This window comes from Arachis ipaensis, chromosome B06, assembly GCF_000816755.2.
Source record: "Arachis ipaensis cultivar K30076 chromosome B06, Araip1.1, whole genome shotgun sequence".
NCBI lineage: Eukaryota > Viridiplantae > Streptophyta > Magnoliopsida > Fabales > Fabaceae > Arachis > Arachis ipaensis.
In genome coordinates, this window is record NC_029790.2 from 56,933,586 (window position 1) to 56,940,793 (window position 7,208).

The 7,208-nt window shown below is 35.6% G+C and overlaps 1 long non-coding RNA gene across 22 annotated transcripts in view; it reads right to left on the minus strand.

The window, feature by feature from the left end:
* The window catches only part of LOC107648760, a 10,543-nt gene extending 4,405 nt beyond the window's left edge, over window positions 1-6,138 (minus strand). For 4 of the 22 annotated variants that reach the window (XR_002348779.1, XR_002348778.1, XR_002348796.1 and 1 more), the window contains exons 1-5: window positions 5,686-6,136; window positions 2,290-4,399; window positions 2,051-2,195; window positions 1,836-1,947; window positions 544-1,603 (exon numbers count right to left, since the gene is read on the minus strand). This is a non-coding gene — a long non-coding RNA (uncharacterized LOC107648760). Of the gene's footprint in view, window positions 1-543; window positions 1,604-1,835; window positions 1,948-2,050; window positions 2,196-2,289; window positions 4,400-5,685 lie in introns of all 22 variants that reach the window. The other 18 variants (XR_002348790.1, XR_002348789.1, XR_002348788.1 and 15 more) reach the window with 12 other exon arrangements.

Consider the following 7,208-nt stretch of genomic DNA (forward strand, 5'->3'; position numbering starts at 1 on the left):
CATTATTTTAATAATAATAATAATAATAATAATAATAATAATAATAATAATAATAAGTAAAGACCTTTCCATCATAAGGAAGAGCAAGAGCAGTAGAGAGTAAAGAATAACCAGTGTAGACACCAATTTCCATCGTCTTCTTTGCGTTTATGAGTTTAACCAGCATGTTTATAAGTTGTCCTTCGTCTGGTGGGGTAGCCATGAGACCCCTGTTATATATGTTTTACAATATAATGTAAATTTAATTTGTTAAAGTTAAAAAGGTTAGTTCTTCTACCAATAAAAAATAATAAAATACTATTTTAATTTCTAATATTTAAATTAAATATCAATTTATTTTCAACATTTAAATTGTCTTTTTTTTATTTTAAATAGATTCAATGATGTCCATGCTTTAAATTCAGGAAGAAAACATGTACCATAAAATTATAATTGATGCTTTGTCTTCTCAAAATCAACCCGCTTGTAGGAAAATTCTTGAAAGTAAGAAATTTTATCGAGTTATGAGAGAATATTCCTGCAAGCAGGTAGAGAACAACCAACCTGTTTTGACATTCTAATCAAGTTACTTATCAGTCCACGCATTCTTTCCTCCACACACTGAAAACTTAGTTTGAATAAGTAAGATTACATGCAAGTGTACACATTAACTCATCCATGATAAAAAGTTCTAAATGCACAGCCACAGACTTTGGTCAAAAGAGTATAATCCTGAATTAAAAATGGCATGCCATATACTACAGGATACAGATGGCGATGTGCAACAGATCCCTCAATATGGAGGCTACTGCTGCTCAGGAGAAATGAAATAAACTTCATAAGGTAAGAGACTGAAGAATAGGTTTCTTGATAATGACATTGACTATTTCAAAACAAAATTTAAAAGGAAAGCTAAATAGAAGAAACTCCGTACAGTGCAGTGTTCTTTGAGGAAGATAAGAATCCCTCAAATCCTTTCAATACATTTCCACACTGCCCAGGATCCTGTAAGTAACTTGTCTCCATATCATAAATCTATGTTAATGGCAAAATGTTAGCCCATTATGGCTAGAAACCATGTAAAAGTCCTTCAAAGAGCTTAATTTCATTAAATCATTTCATGTTAGTGAAGATAAGCGTCCAATTTGAGCATCCAATGATCTAAGATACCGCACCTGAGTGCATCATTGCATGCCAACTCAACAAGAAACTTACAATAAAATTGGAATTAACTGCACAACGTGAACAAGAAATTGCTGGACAAGTGATGGGATTAATATTCTGTAACATATCCCGCTAGCACTAGGGTCATATCATGAGAATAAAGATAGGATACTGCTCTGTTTTTCGTCCATCTGATATACTAGTAGTAAGGATGCTTATTTGGACCATTGGTTTTTATCTATAACTTTACATACATACAGCTTAATAAAAGTCTAACTCAAACAGAAATAGCTCCAGATCCATATGAAATTGGTTGGTTCAAAATTCTCTTTTGCCACCAGTAGTTATTTCCATTTCAATATATAGAAGATTAAGATCAATGAGAGATGTTAGAAGAAGTAACTCACCTTCTTGTGTAGAACAGCTAATAGATGCTGAATCTTAGTTGTGAGTTGTGCATCTGCATGAAACCAAAATGACATCATTGATTCCTTAATAAGTTCTTATAACAATTTTCATAAGCATTTCCAAGACACTTATGATATTATCACTTTCATCTAATTATGAACCTATATTGCAATAACACAGCCACACAATGTTTCAAATTCATAGGAAGGTAACTAAAGCAAACTCATTCCCGTCTTTCCACATGTTTCTCATAAATAAAACAGTTAATTAATAATAGTCCTTACCTTGAACTCGAGCCTATCCACAATATGACTCTGACATTTTGAACTCATCTCTAACCTTCGCAAGTTCAATTTTCAACTTTTCTTCTGAGGACATATTATCTGGATGGAAGTACTGGAATTAGCAAAAGGTGGACAATCAACACACATCAGTAACAACATCTTCAATTATAAAAGCAAAACACTCAAAATTGTTGATAAATGGAGAATTGGCAAACCTTGTTGCGAACAGCATAGAGTTGGAGGAGAGTGAGGAGATGTAGAGAGAGATGAGCTTGGAGCACAAGGGCAAAAGCTTGGAATCATCGTAGAGAGCCAAATGATTTACTTATTGCTTATCAGATCAATGGTAGAAACAACAATCTAATTGCCATTCACATGCATATGAAACCCTAAGACAATCGATCAAAATGAAATATTTTCAAGAAAACAAAGGAAAAGAGGGGGAAGAACCTACCTTGCTAGTATGCCACCGGAGGAGAAATTCGCAGCATGGTAGCTCGATAGACGAGATCACTGCGTAGAAAAATGTCGTCGGAGGAAATTGTCGCTGGAGGAGACGTCGCCAGAGGAGACGTCACAAGAGGAGACCGTCACTGGAGGAGACATCGCCAGAGGAGACGTCACAAGAGGAGACCGGCGCTGGAGGAGATGTCGCGTGAGGAGACCGTTGCTGGAGGAGATGTTGCAGGAGGAGAAGTTGTACGAGGAGACTGTGGCGTGAGGAGTCATCGTTGGAGAGGATCGTCGCCGGAGGAGATCGCGAGTGGCAGAGATTCAACCGTTCTCTCAAAGTGGCCATTGTCCGCATGGAACAGTGTAACGAAGGTTAAGTTAGGGTTGGGCCTTTTTATACAATGTGGTAATGGCGTTTTAAAACCGCCTGAATCCACAAGAACCGCCATCAAGTGTAAATTAATTATGGCACCACAAAAAAATGTCATAATATCTAAATATTACGGCCATAATATTAATGTCATAATCTCTGAACCGCCGTAATATTAATGCCATTTTATGTCTGTTTTTTTTGTAGTGAACACACACCACACAATTCATCCATATTCATCATCTATCAATACCAAGCATCACACCCAAACTCATTTCATCTCAATCTAACTATTTCACACCATATTTATCATTATAACATCATAATTCATCAATATACTCAAAAAGCATCAACCCATCATAATTCATCATAAATCATCATTCAACAACTCAAATCCTCAAATCATTATGCATCATCATCATGCAACAATTCCAACAACCAATTTAATTCAATCCTATCCTATGGGCCACTAGCCTAAGTGTCCAGAAATATTATATAAAGGAAACCAAAACCATACCTTGGCCGATTCCCAAACACTCCAAACGTCAAAACGAAACCAGCAAACTTGATCCAAGGGCCTAAACCAACTCCAACAAATACCAAAGCTCAAACTAACAACACATATATATACCAACATCAAAACCTAATATACACAAAACAACTAAACACAAGGGTTTAGTGAAACCTTACCTTATCCGACGAAATTAGGGATAAAATTCAACATTTACCCACTACTACAGATCACCTAAACAAGCAAAACTACAAAACTTTCTCAAGAACTAAACCCAAAATGTGCAGAAACTTAGGGCAAAAAACTGGGGAGTGAGCTTCAAGCTCTTACCAGAAAAACTTAGATAGAAAGGAAGAGCTCGTCGAGAGCTTCACGTGACCACAAACGGCTCGTCAATCGGAGCTCCGGATCAAAAGTTATGGTTTCCGAAAGAGGAGAGTGAATAGTAACTTCTCTTCTCCCTCTCTTCCCTCTATGTTGCACCCCTCTCTTCAAAATGAAGTTAAATGAGCTGAAAAGCTCATTAAGCGGGCTTATATATGTTGGACCTTGGGTCCGATTTGGACCCGATTCAACCCATTAGCGTTTTAGGTCCATTTGGCCTATTTTGGGCAAAAACCTTTAAGATTAGTGCCTTCTAAATTATTTTTCATCCTTTCAAAATAATAAATCAATTTTTCAAAATCTTATTTTTCTAAAAACACAGTATCGGACAGACTTAAATCGGTTCGACTGGTTCGTTTGCCGGTTCGCGGTTCTTTTCAAAAAATACATTTTCTGTCTCAGAAAAATCCATTGAAACCAAATTTCACCTTTATAATTTCAAATTAAAACTTCTAAGTTTTGAATCTATTCCGGGAACTAAAATTATTATTTTTATAAAAATAGTTTTGCGTGAAAAACTTGGGTTCTTACATCAATACAAAACTCGAGTTCTTACATGAAGTGTCTCTTTTTTTTACTACCAAATTCAAAGTGACGGACCCAAACACATACAACAGAAAATAAAGGAGCATGTTTGTGCCAATGGCAATTAGATCAAATTTAACATAGAAAATTGAAAACACCACAAAGCTGAGATTACTTACAAATAAAGAAAGGACAAAATTAAGATGGCTCTACATTTTAAGTTAATAGCAATATGACAAAAAATCACAAAAAGGGAATAATAGTTACCAAAATTGGATTGAGGCGACTGGTACAAGTCCTCGGAAGGTTTCTTTGTGCTCCCTGTGATGTGAAGAAATAACTATAAATCATTCCAGCTTATTCATGTTATACTATGTCATCAATTCTTGAAATAGAAACAGAAGGAAGCAACAGAAAAAAATTTCTCATGAGAAAAATATCTGTAAGGCAACCACACCTCCAAATAAATTCCTCAAACTGAATAATAAACTAGAATTTAAAGTTCATTGGAAAATGGAAATTCTACAATAGCATATTATAGTCTTCATGTTGAGTACTGTATAATCCTGTTCAAGGACAAGCAGAAATAAAAGCATAAATTAATATTATCTGATAGATTCATAATTGCATAAACTAAATTCCACTGCAAAATGTTTTTGTTTCTTCATAATCAACTATATGCAAAACTCTTCAACAGCCAATGTTAAGGCTTTGCCAATCTTCGACCATTCAACGAGGTTGCACATTTTAATTCTTATCACCAACCATTACATAAGAGATAGAAGCCAAAACTCAAAGGAGAAGGAAAGTTGTAAAATTATGCCCAAACTATTAAACTACGGGTTTACCTAACTAGTTGCCTTGCTTGGCTCAATTTCATATGGAAAATATAAAAGACTTCAACTTTTCAATGCATTTGATGAAGCAAAAGTTCGAAACCTATCCTAATCTTGATTCCTTAACTAGTTGCTTTAACAAAACCTTTAAAACCATTTCCATAATTGCATCACCTGTGGTGCACCTCAGAACCTAAAAGGCCTTGAACTCAATCATTAACAGGTTACTCCCTGAATTTTACAAAAAGTTTTCAAATAAATGAGATAGAAAACTCACCAAACACATGAAATAACCACTGAACAGGATTATTGTAGTACTCAACATGGAAACTATTTTAGATTGTATTTCATAACCACGTTTCAATTTAAATTAATTATTTTTTTTATTAAGTGAAATGTACTGCTTAACAACTTGAATTTGTTGGGCACAATCAACTAATCAGAAAATATCATAAAGTATGAAACATGTATATTAAATTATGAAAATATATATTAAATTCTCAAAACAATGCTCAAATTCTAAGGAAACAGAGGAATCAAAATATTTACAATCAATTAACCTGAAAATACACCATTGAAGAAACAAGTTCATAGCTCACAGCTCAAGTTCACATTTCACAATTCATAGTTCAACCATTTTGAAATCACAGAGAGGGACAGAAAAACGGTGGCCATAGACCACCCACCTTGGTTTATTAACAAGAGAATTAAGATGGGTGTTGCAAGCAAACAAAGAAGAAACTCAGAGGGACAAAAAATGAAGAAACCCACCTCTGATTCCGCATGAGGGAGGAGAAGTAGCCACTGACTTCGTCCACTGCGTCAAGAAGGATGAGCACCACGTTAGGGAGGAGGAGCAGCCACCGCGTCGTCCATGGGGTACAGCCACCGTCGTAGGAGGAGTAGAGCGCAGAAGTCAGCCACCATCGTAGGTGGAGCAGCACGCAGAAGTAGAATGTAGAGGAGAAGGAGGAGGAAGAGCACCGCACTGTTTCAGTACATCTTCAGCATCACCGTTTCAGGCTTTTAGCATCTTGTTCAGGGAGGAGGATATTAGAATTTGGAGCTTTTAGGGCTGGTAGGGCCAGCCCTAATTTGATTTTTGTTGGGAGGGCTTAATTAGGGCTGGGCTTACAAAATATGATTTTTTAATTTTTGGAGATGTAGGCTAGAATTATTTTGGAGGGTTGAGGGCTAGTTCTAAGATTTGGGCTAAATTGACACTACTACTCACATACCAAATCTTATATTTAAGCCTAAAATTCCTCTAAAACTATAATTCTATCTTTTTATTACTAACCAAAGTTGTAAGAATGATTATCACAGCTCCAAGAGTTCAGACTCATCAATTCACCTTTTTACAAATGCACATACATAATTAAACATTCACTTTTCTGCATCTTATCATAACAGAAATTCAAGATGCATTCCTCATCAATCAAACACATAATAAACCATCAATCATCACAAGTATACACAGCAACATATATAATATTCTATATATCATATCCTTTACCTCTTTTGAAATTCAAAATTCTATTTTTGCTTCTTCCTTGAATTAGAAACCCTAACATAGCAAAAATCAAAATTTCTCACATCTCCAAGGCCGTTTGGCCGAACCATACATGGGTAAAAGAAGAGTTCTTACTCTCCTTAAGCGGCTGTTCATAAAGAAACCAATCATACTAACTGAAAATAGAGCACAGTGAGTGTTGATATTTCGAATTTTAAAAAGAGGCGAGGAAAGGAGGACGCTGGTGCTTACCCAGCAAGAAGAACTCAAATAAATTTGCTTAGATGGGAGTCTCCTATTTTCGGTCAGCCTCCATTCTTGCTTTTTCTTCCTCTCTTGGCTCCGTCTGTTTCCCTCTTTTCTCTTTTTGTTTTGTGTGTTTTTTGTTGTATGAAGAAGAATGAGAAGCTTGGCTCATATACGGTGGAGAAGAGGTGAGCTGGTGCAGAAAGCTTCGTGGCTCCCTTCCTCAGCAACACGCAAGTAACATATTCAATGAGCAACAGGTGACCATGGTTTTTTCCTAGTTCTATTCAGTGATGAGAGGAGGAAGAACTAAGTTACAACTAATCAGGGTTAAGTTCTCTCTTGGTTTTAGTTTCATGGTCATGGTTCGGTTGAACCAAGGAAAAGAGTGGTTTAATGTGTGTTTGATCATGCGTTAACTAGTCTAATAGTATATCTATAATCCTCTTTAATTAAATCAAATGAATAATTAAAGATATGGTGTTTATGATGTTTGATAGAAATATGTTGAGAAAGAAAAAAGAAAACTGTGGCT